The sequence below is a fragment of the Pelmatolapia mariae genome, linkage group LG23 (assembly GCF_036321145.2).
Source record: "Pelmatolapia mariae isolate MD_Pm_ZW linkage group LG23, Pm_UMD_F_2, whole genome shotgun sequence".
Taxonomy (NCBI): Eukaryota; Metazoa; Chordata; class Actinopteri; order Cichliformes; family Cichlidae; genus Pelmatolapia; species Pelmatolapia mariae.
In genome coordinates, this window is record NC_086246.1 from 1,250,387 (window position 1) to 1,264,059 (window position 13,673).

Below are 13,673 nucleotides of genomic sequence, written 5' to 3' on the forward strand. Positions count from 1 at the left end.
AGCCCAGACTCTTAACAGCCACTGCTCCCTTTAGGCTCTGTGTTTGTGTGTCTGTATCAATATTTCTCCCATGTTACATATTACTCCTCCATAATAGTATTTGTGCTAAATCAAAGTACTTCTACTACATCTTAGTACTTCTGCTCAATCATAGTATTTCTGCTAAATCATAGTATTTTTGAAAAATCATGGTATTTGTGCCAAATCATGGTTTTAGGGCAGAACCATAATATTTATTTTATGTTATGAGATTACTACTAAGTGGAGGAATGTCTGTTATGTTATAGTTTATGTGCTGAATATAGTATATCTGCCAAATCATAGTATTTATCCTAAATCATAGTATTTATGCCAAATTACAGTATTTCTGCTAAAAAGCAGAAATAGTACCTTTTAGCAGAAATTTCTGTGAAAAGATATTATTTATGTTAAAACATAGTATTTCTGCTAAATCACAGTATTTCTGCCAAATCATAGTATTTGTACTTATTCATAGTACTTGTGCCAAATCATAGTATTTGTACCCAATCATAGTATTTCTGCAATATGATTGTATTTGTGGCAAATCATGGTATCTTTTTGCCAAATCATGGTATTTGTGCCAAATCATGTTATTTGTGCCCAGTTAAAATTTCTGTTATATTATGGTGTTACTACTAAGTCGTAGAATTTCTGTTATGTTATAGTATATCTGCTGATTATAGTATATGTGCCAAATAATAGTATTTATAGCAAATAATAGTATTACTGCCCAAACATTGTATTTCTTGTAGTATTTGTAGTAGTAGTTGTTGTAGTATTTGTGCAAAAACATAGAATTTCTGCAAAATCATAGTATATCTGTTATGTTATAGTATTACTACTAAGGCATAGTATTCCTACCAAATCATAGTATTCCAAATCATAGTATTACTGCAATTCCATAGTATTTGAACGAAATCATAGTATTTGTGCAAAAACATACTATGTCTGCAAAATCACATTATATCTGCTATGTTATAGTATTACTACTAAGGCATAGTATTTCTACCAAATCATAGTATTCCTTCAAAATCATAGTATCACTGCAATTTCATAGTATTTGAGCGAAATTGTAGTATTTGTACTAAATCATGGTACTTGTACCAAATCATAGTATTTTTTGCAAATCATATTATTTGAACCAAAACATTGTATTTGTACGAAGTCATAGTATTTCTTCTAAATCATAGTATTTCACCCAAATCTCAGTACTTGTGCTAAAACCCAGTATTATTGCGAAATCGTAGTATTTGTACTGAAACATAGTATTTGTGCCAATAAGAGTATTTGTACTAAATCATAGTACTTGTGCCAAATCATAGTATTTCTGCCATATTGTGCTAGTTGTGCAAAAACATAGACTGTCTGCAAAATCATAGTATATCTGTTATGTTATAGTATTACTACTGAGTCACAGTATTTCTGCCAATTCGTAGTATTTGTACTAAATCATACTACTCGTGCCAAATCATAGTATTCAAATCAAAATATAGTATTTGTATCAAAGCATGTATTTGTACGAAGAACAGTATTTCTGCCAAATCATAGAATTACTGCAATTTCATAGTATTTTGAGGAATCCCTTTTGTTATAGTATTACTTCTAAGTCATAGTATTTCTGCTTTGTCATAGTATTTGTACTGAAACATAGTATTTCTGCCAAATCATAGTATTACTGCTATTTCATAGTATTTGAGTGAAATTACAGTGTTTCTGCAAAAACATTGTATTTCTGCTAAATCATAGTATTTCTCTCATCTTAAAGTACTCAATTATTGTATTTGTGCCAAAGTTTAGTATTTCTGCCAAATGATATTATCTCTGCTAAATCATAGTGTCTGCCAAATCATAGTATTTGTGCCAAATTATGGGATTTTGCCAAAACATGGTACTTGTGCCAAATTATAGTATTTGTGCCCAATTAATATTTCTGTTATGTTACAGTATTACTACTAAGTCGTAGAATTTCTGTTATGTTCTGCCAAATCATAGTATTATGGCTATTTCAAAGTATTTGAGTGAAATTACAGTGTTTCTGCAAAAACATTGTATTTCTGCTAAATCACAGTATTTCTGTTATCTTAAAGTACTTGCACTCAATTATAGTATTTGTGCCAAAGTTTAGTATTTCTGCCAAATCATATTATCTCTGCTAAATCATAGTGTCTGCCAAATCATAATATTTGTGCCTAAGCGCAGCATTTGTACCAAAACATAGTATTGCTGCTATATCATAGTATTTGTCCTAAAGCATAGTATTTCAACAAAATCACAGTATTTCTGCTATGTTATAGTATTTGTGCTTGTAGAAAAACCTGTGTTAGTGTGAGCTACATTACCAAGCAGCCTCTGAGCAGTGAGGGAATTCATGGGACTTCTGAGCTAGATGGTCTTCCTTCGTTCCTGGGCTAACGATTGAGGAGAGAGCTGCTGGGAAGGGGAGCAAATAGCCCATCCTGTATTTGTTGGGGATGGTGTGTGTCACATAAACGTGAGTTAATGTTCCATGCTTAAGATGTTTACCCTGCTACTTGTGTGTATTGGTTTTAGTTACCTTTAGCGTATGTGCTAGTTAGCGATAGCTATGGCAGCCCAGTTATTTGATTGTTTTGGGCTTGTTCCTGCTTTGTTTGTTCCCCCTGCAAATTTATGTCAATTTGTACACTGTAATATCGCTGTATTACGTAGTGGCTAAGTAGGAGGCTGACTGTTACTAAGTGCATCAGTGTACATAGGTCATCTCTTGTGTTGGAGTGCCCTCTTGTGGCGCCTTTTGGGTAGTGCCTTAGTAAACGTGAACACTGCAAAGAAGTGGTATCAGACTGGTTTGTAGTGGAGGAATTTGTTGCCAGTTTCTTTCATCTTTAATCCGTATTCATGTTGTAATGTAGTAACTTTTGTGGCGCAAATACCACAATATGGCAGAAATACCATGTTTTGGCACAAATACTTTGATTTGGTATGCTTTAGCTTCTTCACCCCTTTTCAGCAAAATTTTCATTTTTTTCACCCCTTTTCAGCACAAATTCCAGCTTTTTTGGCGGTTTTCAGAAAAAAAAACTCTTTTGAGCAGAAACTCTGCTGATTCACCTCTTTTCAGTGCAACGTTCTGCTTCTTTGCCTCTTTTCTGCAGAAATTCTGCTGATTCACCTCTTTTCTGCAAAATTTTCATCCTTTTTGCCTCTTATCAGCACAGTTCTCAGCAGCTTCTGATAATTTCAGCACAATTGTCAGTCTGTCTACCTCTTTTTTGTGAGAATGAGTTTGGCTCAGTGAGATGAGTAGCTGCCTTGAGACCAGGAGGTTCGAGGGGAATCCTGAATGTGAATGTAAGAAATACACTGCAGAAAACTTATACCTCTCTCTGTGTCTGTGTGTGTATGGGCTGATTACAGCAGGTGCAGCTAATTTAACTGACCTAGATATACCAAGCCCAGACTCTTAACAGCCACTGTTCCCTTTAGGCTCTGTGTATGTGTATGTTTGTGTGTCTGTATCAATATTTCTCCCATGTTAAAGTATTACTCCTCCATAATAGTATTTCTGTTAAATCAAAGTACTTCTACTACATCTTAGTATTTCTGCTAAATCATAGTATTTTGGCCAAATCATGGTATTTGTGCCAAAGCATAGTATTTCCACAAAATAACAGTATTTCTGCTATGTTATATTATTACTGCTCATAGTATTTCTGCCAAATCTTGGTATTTGTTCCAAAGCATAGTATTTCTGCCATAATCACAATATAACTGCAAAATAAAGGGTTTTTTTTAGACAAATCATAGTGTTTGTGCTAAATCCTAGTAATTCTGATCAATCATAGAATTTCTGCTATGCTGAAGTGCTTTTTGCTAGATTACAGAATTTCTGCTAAGTCAAAGTATTTCATGTAAATCATAGTATTTATACCAAGTCCCAGTGTTTCTGCCAAATCATAATTCATAAATAATGTGGCGTGTTGGGGGAACAGCTAGTTCTCTCCCATCATGCCTTGGGACATGTGCTGCATTTTAGATGTTCTTGTTTCATTGTTTATGGTTACGTTACTTTTAACTGTTGTCTTGAATGCTGTGTTTATACTACGGTACAAAGTCACTGACAGTTATTGTTTTATAGGAAGAATGCAGTACCATAAGTGAGTTCTTTTTATGCTGTTAATGACCCTTGAAGCACATTGTGGCACAAGCAAGTATGTTCAATAAAAAACTCCTCCTACCAGCTTGGGGTGGAAATACAGGCTCAATCTCTCCCTGTGAGCTTCTTTGCAAGATTCATCTGCATGCCACAATAATTTTAATAAAGCAAAGTTAAGATGAGAGGCTTGTGCCAATTCATCTTCAGACACTGCTGACACTCACGGTTGGAGCAGTTTTTACTGTCATCTTACTGTTGAGCCATAAATTACGTTTGTTTTCAAACTCTTGAGCCATAAATTATGTTTGTTTTCAAACTCTTAAAATGAAGCCGTTTCTTCTCTCGTCATATCTCCGCGACGGAGGTACAAAGAGCTATCGCAGTCAAAGTTCATGAAATTCTGCTGATTCACCCAGTAAAGGAATTGTGCTTCTATCCCACCTAGTTTTTGAGTTACACGACATTTTGTAACTCCAGAAAACGGCGCTTTACGCCGCTCACCGCGATCTAATTCTGACTGCTCATCTCCCTGTTTTCCAGGCACTGGCTCTCTTTGCCGGTGGCGCATTTGGTAATGACACGGGTCTGCAGCCCAAAGGTCGTGGGTTCAATTCCACCTTGGTCCACATGGTTTTTTTTCACTACAAATTTATACACTATCACAGACCTGTAATTTATATTGCTAATTTATTACAATTCTGCAAAGTTTTATGATGTTAGCAGTTTGTCTAATACGGACCTCAGATTCTTGTTAACGCTCCATGGCAGAAATACATACAAGTACACAGCCTGATGAAGCAGACAGAAGCAGTACCTCTGATTGCAGAAAGTATTACTACTCCATAATAGTATTTCTGTTAAATCAAAGTACTTCTACTACATCTTAGTACTTCTGCTCAATCATAGTATTTCTGCTAAATCATAGTATTTTTGCCAAATCATGGTTTTTGTGCCAAAACATAACATTTCTGTTAAGCTATAGTATTACTAATAAGTGGAGGAATTTCTGTCATGTTATAGTATATGTGCTGATTACAGTATATCTCCCAAATCATAGTATTTATCCCGAATCATAGTATTTTACAGTATTTCTGCTAAAAAGCGGAACTAGTACCTTTTAGCAGAAATTTCTGTCAAAAGATATTAGTTATGTTAAAACATAGTATTTCTGCTAAATCATAGTATTTGTGCCTATTCATAGTATTTGTACCCAATCATAGTATTTCTGCCATATCATCGTATTTGTGCCAAATCATGGTATATTTTTGCCAAATCATGGTATTTGTTTCAAATCATAGTATTCAAACCAAATCATAGTATTTGTACCAAAGTATCATATTTGTACAAAGTCATAGTATTTCTTCTAAATCCTAAATTATAGTATTTGGCGGTGTCCAAATTCATACACCTCCTGAGGACCCGGGCTTCGTGGTCTACGTGGGCTGGGTTCTCAGGAGGCCGGGTAGGCCGAAAGTGAGCGGCTCTGAAATTGGACGGTCTGGCCTTCAGATTTGCGTCACCAGCTGTCTCGTGGAGTTCAATAAACTTAGCCATCTGCTCCTTACTGTCTAAAAGTAACAGGACACTGGCGTAAATTCTTGATCATGTGACACTTCTGTTTAATCAGTTTTCTGTTTGTGACAGGTTATACAGGAACGTGGAGGCCACACACACTACAGAGTCTAATTTTGATGTGTTTTAAGGACATTACATCAAAGTTGGATCAGCTTGTAGTGTGTTTTTCCTCTTTAATTTTGAGTGTGACACCAAATCCAGACCTCCATGGGTTGGTAAATTTGATTTCTATTGATAATTTTTGTGTGATTTTGTTGTCAGCACATTAAACTACATAAAGAACCAAATGTTTAATAAGAATATTTCATTCATTCAAATCTGAGATGTCTTATTTTTGTTCTCTTTATTTTTTTGAGCAGTGTATATTGCATAGTTTATACACTATCTTCATTTTTCCTATTACTCCAGTCATTGTCAATTTCCCTAAGTTTTGTGATGCGTTAATCAGAATCATAATACTTTATTAATCCCGAAGGAAATTAGGGCTTTAGCCAGCACATTAGCTTATGTGCTGGCTGAAGCCTGTGTTTTTGTGTGTGTAGAAGCCACCCTTACACTAAATACTGGTAATTGATGCCAAGTTTTTTGTATTAACTGGGTTCTACGCTATGAAAACATTTTTTATACACATGTGATTTTTACTTTAACATGTAGTTTCAGAAAGTGTACCTGTTAAGGCTATAGTAAAAATAGTTTTCTTTTATACCCTCACTGAAGAGCGTTGTTGGAGACAGCCTCACCTTTACCTCACTGCAGCAGGGGTGAACGAGTGGGGGCAAGTCCCTTTCTCTCATAATTCATATTATTACAACCAATTTTTATTAGAACTGTACTGTACTGTACTGTATTTATTCTTATTTTATTTTATTTTATTTTATTCTAATTTTTGCTTCATAACTTTTGCACTGTCCACTTCCTGCTGTGACAAAACAAATTTCCCACGTGTGGGACTAATAAAGGTTATCTTATCTTATCTTATCTTAATAAATGAAATAAATGTAAAAAGAACATGTGAGTAGTTGCTGTTAAAAAGCCTCATGGCACTGAACCTCTGAGTCCTGCAGTGCAGTGAGGATGCTTAGGTGACTGTGTTTATTGTTCTGTATTTTAGAACTTGTTCCTCATCTTCTCTGCACAATGTCTGACTAACTCCACATCTTTGCAGACTGTCCTGCACTGTTTTTTAGGTTTGGTGAACTCTTTACCAGCCACTTGGAGTTGAACGGTGTCCAGAACACTGTTCTGATTCCTCCAGTCAGTTAAATAAATCTACCATAATGCATTACATTTTAACATAATGGCGTTATATTTTATTATTTATTCACCTTGCAGTCACTTTAATTTTAAAGCTGATAAATTTTAAAACTGTATATACTGTATATTCTGTATATTTATTATCTCCCTCTTATTGCCTGTTTATGTCCTGTCCTTACATTCAATATCATGCTGCTCTGTTGTATGTTAATTGCCCATTGGGGAACAATAATATCTTTCTGATTCTGATTCACTGATATCAATTTATGAATTTTAGTCATCATTTCAAATTCAAATAATACTGTTTGGAATTTTCATTCAACTTATAGAATTAAAGTTCTGTTAGTTTTTTTCTGTAGCAAATAAGTATTGTACATAAATAATTAAATTAACATACATTTTTTACGTTTTCAATGACCATTTGTGTAATGGCGGGATATCCCACTACCCGTGAACGCCTCTTGTTTCTTATGTCTCCGGCTCATTCTGCCCCTCCGCCCACTTTCTCCGACTGCCGCTGGTAAGCACTACTTCTCTTCTCTTCTCTGAAATGAAATGTCTATAGTCTGTTTGAGTGATTTCCTGAGTTATTGTTACTGACTTTTAAAGCCAGTTGAAGTATAAGTCACATTAAAGTAACACAATGGCTGCTTTTAAAGGAGTTATATAGAAGATAGTCCTGACAACCCAATGTTAACTCCTAGCGCTCCTAAAGTCCCAGTGTGAAATGAGGGTTCATTTGACTGTTTACTGCAGTTTATTGTGTTGTTTTTTTTGCCTTCATTTAGTGTGTTAGTATTTCTGAGTCTGTTACAGAAGGTGCAGTTAGTTCTCCTCTTCACAAATCACTCGGTTAAAACAGGCTTTAGGTTATAATGTTTTGTAACGAGCCGCCATTGATTAACTGCTGGAGTGGCAGGTTCGGCAACTTCAAAGGAGCCATTTTACCGCTTCTGACTGAAAAAGAGTCACGTGCCTGTGCCCATGTGTCTGTGTTGCAGGTTAATTAACGGAAGGGAGAGAGAATGAGGATAAAACACGTAGTTACTACAAGAATAATAAGAACTCTTAATAGGAAGGACACTTTAAATTTATAATAACTGTTTAACAAACACTTGTTTGTGCAGACCCGCTTTTAAATAAAACTTTAATTTGCAGCTCTGTTTGACTTCTCACTTTGTGGAAAATTAATGAAATAAAAATGAGCCCACCTTCAAATAAATAAACTGCAGCAGTGAGCTATTAATATTGTTAATGTGGTATGTAGATATTTGTTTTAAACACCAGCATATTAAAATATACTAAATGATACTGTGTGCAGTTGATAATACTTTTAGGTAGTAGAATTTCATTCCAGGCCACGTCAAATGAGCCTACAAATATATAATCCAAGCATTTATTTATGATTGTTTCTGCTTTGAAATTGTTTTGTTACCATTTGATAAAGTGTTCAGTGCTGGGTGTAGCAAGTAATTTCTTATGATATCAAATATGTTATTTAATAGCATCAAAGTATTAGAGCATTATGTCTGTGAAGGTTCTCAGTCATCCAGGTCATTGAAGTCTAAGGAGTTTGGAAAGGAAAGTGTCTGGACTTGTTTAAATTGCTTGAAGCTTTTCACCTGTCATATGAGAAGCTTCTTCAGTGAAGAAGTGAAGAACTTAACAGGGTTCGTACGGGTGCTTGAAATCATTGAAAATGCTTGAAATTTAATGTTGTCCTTTCAAGATTTGAAAAGGGCTTGAATTTTCAGTTGTGAGAGATTTGTGACGTTTACCGTGTTTGGAGTCTCAAGTTAGTGTGTTGTCTTGTGTAATTAGTGTGTAGGCTAGTCGTTGTTTTGTTTTGTGTGTCAGTTCTACTAGTGAACGTCACAGTCGCAGGTTTATCCCTGTGCTGTTCTCATCTGTGTTATAGTGGACACAAACTATTTTAGGGAGTTGCATAAATAATTTGTGTGCCTTCTTATTTGATGCAGAACACTTGGTCTGTTCTGTTTTGTAAATAGTTATGAAATGGTTATATGAAAAATGTCTGAGCCCTGGCTGAATTTTTAGGTGAATAGTACCATATAACTTTGTATGCAAAACTTGTGCATTTTTTTAAAAGTTACAATTTCTATTTGCATTTCAAGTTTTGAAAATGATTTGTTAAACATGCTTATGGTTTTTACAGTCAAAAATATCACTTTCTACTGGCATTTTAAAATTGGTCGGAATTTAGATAAAATTGTGCTGATACAGTATATCAAAATGAAAAATAACAGATTAAAAACTCTTTATCTTGCAAAAGGTGAAATATAGTCAAATAGGGCTAATTATACCCTGGACACCAGAGGGTTAAAGGCTAAAAGCAAAGTTGTCACAAAGTACTGTTTATATTTGTGTGTATTGCTGCAGCTTTTTTTGGCTATTAACTTGGTGCCTTTGGCTGAAATAATGGTAATATGAGGGGTTAATCCATATGGTCACAAAGAATAGCCACTTGTTTCTGTGCTACCAAAATTCCCCGGCTTTCACTCCAAATGTGTTTATGGTCAGCACCTACACATTAAACTACTTAAACATTATAAATGTCTTCAAGCTCACACTGAGGCCACCGAGACAGTACACACATTTGTGTATTTGTATATGAATATTTCAGACTTTAAGGCTGCCTGTTTATTTAAGGGAGATGAACAAAATACATTGGAATTGTACATAATAATATCATCAATGATAAATTCAATAGATTTTAAGTAGATGCTTGTGCATTCTTAAAGTCTTATATGTTGAATTTAACTATGTGATCTGTTCAAAGCCTCTCCCAGTCAGTGCTGTTCTCCATGCCTGTCTAACTGTGCATGATGTTATTAGCACAAACACTTTAAAGGTGATCATTTAGGACTTCAGAAATAATACAGACAGCAATGTAGCTAGCAACAAAACAGTTTAATTGGGAATTAACTTACAAAACAAACAACCAACAAACAAACAAACATCTCCTATTTCTTGTCACACAGGAAAGAAGCATCAATGTGCTTGAAAAGCTTGAAAAGGGACCTTGAAAGTGCTTAAAAAGTGCTTGAATTTGACCCTAAAAAAGGCGTATGAACCCGGACTTAAAGAACTTCAGACGCTTTTCTTTCCAAGCTCCTTGGACTATTAGGGTATAACATGACTAAGAAACTTGTGTGGCTTATTGCAGATAGATGAAATTACATTTAATGAACATGGCAACCTTTAATAAGGTGTAGAAAAATTTTGTTGTTTGTATTCCAGGTGTGGTAAACAAAGAAGTTTACTGAATCTTTTTGACTACAGAGAGTGATGCATTATTGATTCTGATGCTGATCTGAGTTATCTCATTCTGTATTTTTGTTCTTTGTCTTTCGTTAGACGGAGTGAAATAGAAGCTTGGTTTTGCCGTTTGCAGTAAGTAAACAATGATTGTAACTGAAGCAATATGGACCTTGGGGTTGTGTAACATGTTTACAATTTATATACAATTGTTTAGATTTTTGTGACATCTTGCCATTTGCTTATGGGCAAAAACACATAGGATTTATAATCTGTCGCAGCAAAGCCCCCACACAGGACCTCTGACTGTCCCTGAAAGTGTCCCTGAAGTTTAATAGCACATTTTTCTGATTTTAATATTTGATGGCTTATCAAATCATACATGTTTTAGGACAGTCAGTATAAGTGGTAGCTTAAACGCTTGAGCAATAAGAAAAAAACTAAGAACTAGAGTTGTGAGTGGGCAGTCTTTGGTATATTAAAGCCAGTGTGTTCTTTATTTACGCTATAAGTTAAATTAGTTTATTAATTATTTAGTGACTTTAGTAACCCCAACTTGCTCTCCGATGCATCCATCGGAGTGTGAATGTACTTAGAAAGCACTGAGTACAGATGAAGTGCTTGTGAGAATGGGTGTGATTGGGTGAATGTGGTATGTTGTATACAGTACTTTGAGTACTCCAGGAGAGTAGAAAAGAGTTATATAAGAATCAGTCCATTTACACTTTAATTCTAATTACAAAAATGGTGTGCCACTGTTGTTGCTGTAACATCTCAATATATACATGTATTTTGGGATTTACATATTCTGTCCAAACTAACTAAAATCTGATGAAGTTTTCTGTTGCTTCTGATTTAAATAATTACTTTGTATCTAATAGTTTTAACCTGAAGAGACTCAACAGTCTGAATCATTACACAATGATCTGATGTATTGTTTCCTTTCTTTAGACTGCTCATCTGATCATCTCAAGTCTGGTAAGTAAAGGTTTGTCTGAGGTACAGTGCTGGGAAGTCTTTCTTCCTCGCAGATTTCGTTTGTTTGTATTTTTTTGTCACGTTTAAATGTTTCAAATCATCTAACAAAGATAACCTGGATAAATACAAAAAGCAGTTTTACAGTGATGATTTTACTTATGAAGCACAGAAATGCAAACCAGAACATCCTGGTATAATGTAAAAAACAGTTGTTCTCTAATACCCACATGTGGAAGCCCTGATAGCAACAACTACCATCAAATATTTACAGTAACTAGTAATGATTGATTTACATCACTGGGGGGATTTTGGAACACTCTACTTTCAGGATTGTTTTTAATTAAGGTCCAATATAGGGTTTCAGGCCATGCCAAGTATCTCAATTTCATTGAAGTCCAGAATCTGATTAGTCTACACCAAGAGTTTTGTTTCATTCACAGTTCCTTGCATTTTTTGGATCAATTTATCCATTTCTTGCTGTGAATCCTGAGTGTGATTAAACTGAAGCTCAGGACCTGATGGCATGATTCAGGTCCTGAAGTAGTAAAGGAACTCTGGACCATCACAGTAACAGCACCAAGTTTGACTTTAATGCTGTTGTTTTTCTGAAATGTTTCTCTCACTATAAGAGGCTCAGTTTAGTGCAGTGAGTCAGCACAGCTCTTGGTGATCATCAAGATGTTTTTAGGCAAATGTGAGAAAAGATTTGTGTTCTTTTTGGGCAATGAATCAATAAATTTGAGTTGAGTGGATGTAAAGTTAATGTAGAGCAGGGAGACTGAAACTGACTGCTGTAATGTCAGTGTGTAGGTTTATTTGGACCATGTAATATTTACAGCAACTGTTGCAGCACATCTTGGTTTAAGTCAATAGACTCTGTTTTTATTGTGTTAACAGAATGCAGAATGCAGAATGTCCTTATAACAGTTCAACCACCATTGAATATTGCATCTGTACTGTATATTTTAGGATTATAAGGCATAAGGGCAATGAATGGGTCTGTTTTAAGCACAAGGGACATTAAGCCAAACAAAACAGTCAGATAAGTCAAGCTTTGTTCAACTCATTTACAAGAACTCGCAACATTGTTCAGTAACACATAAAATATAGAACAATACACTCACTTTTTCTGTTTTTTCCTCTTTCACAAATTCTCCATGGGTTGATCAGTTTGAAATCTGCTTCACAAGTATGTCTCTTAACTGGTGCCAGGTCCTTATGCACACACACAGCGTCCTATTACGTTGAAGTACAGTGCGAATTACACCACGAGGCTCCTGACTACAGTACCGACAATCCATTAAGTGGGTGCGGCTTTGTAGCTTACCAAAGTCGTACTAAAACATTTTGAGAGATTTTTCAGCGCCGTGTCCCACATAGAATTGGTTTGAAGTCAGTAAGCACAGCCAGAATGAATACATAAGACGCACTGTCTATTTTTGAGAACATTAAAGATTTTAAGTGTGCCTTATTGTCTGAAAAATACAGTAAAGCCAGGTTTATTGGAAATATGTCTAATTCCAGTCCCTCTTTGTCTTACAGGTGACCTGCTACAGAAGCTCTCTCCCTCTATCATTAACAAGCAATTCAGTCTGTCCTATCACTCTCCCCACTCTATCTATTTTGACAAGACGTTCTATCTTGCTTCACTCTATCCCACAAGCTCTATCTAAGTTATCAAAAATCACGTTTTTGACTGGAATCAAATTTTGACTGGAATCAAGTTTTGACTGGAATAATCAAGTTTTGACATGGCCCCATTTTTGGGAAATTGAAGTTACCAGTACTTCATCGATCTGTTACAGAATTCTGAGAGGTCTCTGCTCTCACTGCTCCTTCTTTCCTATCGTTAAACTCTCTCACATCCAGTCTTTTTGCTGGAAATTACAAGTAGAAAGTTGAAAGCATAGTTGTAGAATTACAGTACAGTAGAACTTACAGTAGAAACTTCTTACACAGCCCTCCATTTGTCATTTTAATTTTGCATTAAACTTTGGAATTAACACTGATAGTTTGGCTTACTTTGATAAATTATATAAAATATCACCTTTTTAAAGGTTTATTTCTAATAAGAGAATCTGGTTATTTTGTAATACATACATTCAGACCGCTATATTCACATAAATAATAAATTAGATCCAAATACATTTTGCTAGTCTGTTTAATTGGCTATAACATTTGACTGCAAGTTTATACTATTATTATTTAAGGACAAACCCATTTGTCACTCAGTGTAAGTATTCAGTTAGTATCATCGAGAAGCTGCCTGAGGACCAGAGTTCCTGTTTCCTGACTGCTGCAGAACATCCAGCTGAAGAATCCTCATCGCCTGTCATCTGATCACCACACCACCACAGCTCCATATATTTGATTTAAATTTTAAATTTTAGAGCTAAGATTTTTATTATAGCCTGTTGATTTTTGAGATTTA

The 13,673-nt window shown here is 35.1% G+C and overlaps 1 long non-coding RNA gene across 1 annotated transcript; it reads left to right on the plus strand.

The window, feature by feature from the left end:
• The first annotated feature begins 7,455 nt into the window (after positions 1 to 7,455).
• LOC134620879 (uncharacterized) lies at positions 7,456 to 12,875 on the plus strand. The gene is made up of 4 exons (XR_010092154.1): positions 7,456 to 7,505; positions 10,364 to 10,399; positions 11,216 to 11,242; positions 12,785 to 12,875. It is a non-coding gene; the product is annotated as an uncharacterized LOC134620879 (long non-coding RNA).
• The last annotated feature ends 798 nt before the right edge of the window (positions 12,876 to 13,673 follow it).